Below are 1,052 nucleotides of genomic sequence, written 5' to 3'. Positions count from 1 at the left end.
GCGGTAATTTCCAATTTCCAGAACTTCCTATTGTTCCTGTAACATGTGTAATTGCTCATTAAAGTTTTACAGTCGATAGTTTGTGAGGTTTTATGTTAAATGTTTAAAGGTAGAATCAGAGATAAAAAAAAATCCTTCCTTTAAAAGTTTAATCAAAGATGGTATATATACTTTGATGGCATCCGTTTTTTTGCTGTAAGACATATACATTCATTGCATATTCTGCCGAGGCTACAGCACGGTATTCCTGTTAGTTACTAGTCACAACTTGGGCAGAATTCGTTTATATGAGTGATAATGAAGCAATTCAATTACAAAAGACACTTAAAAAAACATATCTACAAGTCCCACTCTAAAGATTTCTTACTTCGTACATGCTTATTATTTTTATAATTAAGAATTTTTTATTACAAATTAAATTTGCAAAGATGAATTCCAAGCGATGATAACGAACAATAGTCACTAAATTCTAAAGATTGAACTACGCGAACTCAATTAAAAAACGGGAGGTGTCCGCACGTTATATATAGCCTATTAGGTATATAGGTAAAATAAAAACTACCAGTAAGACAAATGCTTGTGCTGTATGATAATGCGTTCGGAGTAGTGAAAATAAGATTTCAGTTGGAGCCATACTTAGATATTGCTCATCATGTATCTATTATTATTATTATTATAGTGTTGTATCTTCAATCCAGTGCCCTTGGCTCTCTGACAGTCATTCAGTTTTAAGTTGTTAATTTTCAATTTCAAAGTAACAAGAATTCCAACAAATACTGTATATAAATACCCAAGTTGATTTATTTTAGAGGGTTGCTGCTTACAAAGATGCTACTGAAGTATGTGATCTTTGTGATAAAGTTAAGGTCATTCCTTTGAAAGTTTTACGTACCGCATAAGCTGGTTACCCGGAAATGGGATAGCTGTGTCACGGATGAACACGGATATCGATATGTAGAAATAATCCCGTCTGCTTAATTGTAATCAACTGTGACATACAAACATGTAGCACCAAAATGTGTACTTCCGACATGAGACACGAAAGATGACAA

The sequence above is a fragment of the Mytilus edulis genome, chromosome 1 (genome assembly GCF_963676685.1).
Source record: "Mytilus edulis chromosome 1, xbMytEdul2.2, whole genome shotgun sequence".
Lineage (NCBI taxonomy): Eukaryota > Metazoa > Mollusca > Bivalvia > Mytilida > Mytilidae > Mytilus > Mytilus edulis.
The sequence above is the reverse complement of the archived record's forward strand: the minus strand, read 5'-3'. Positions refer to the sequence as shown.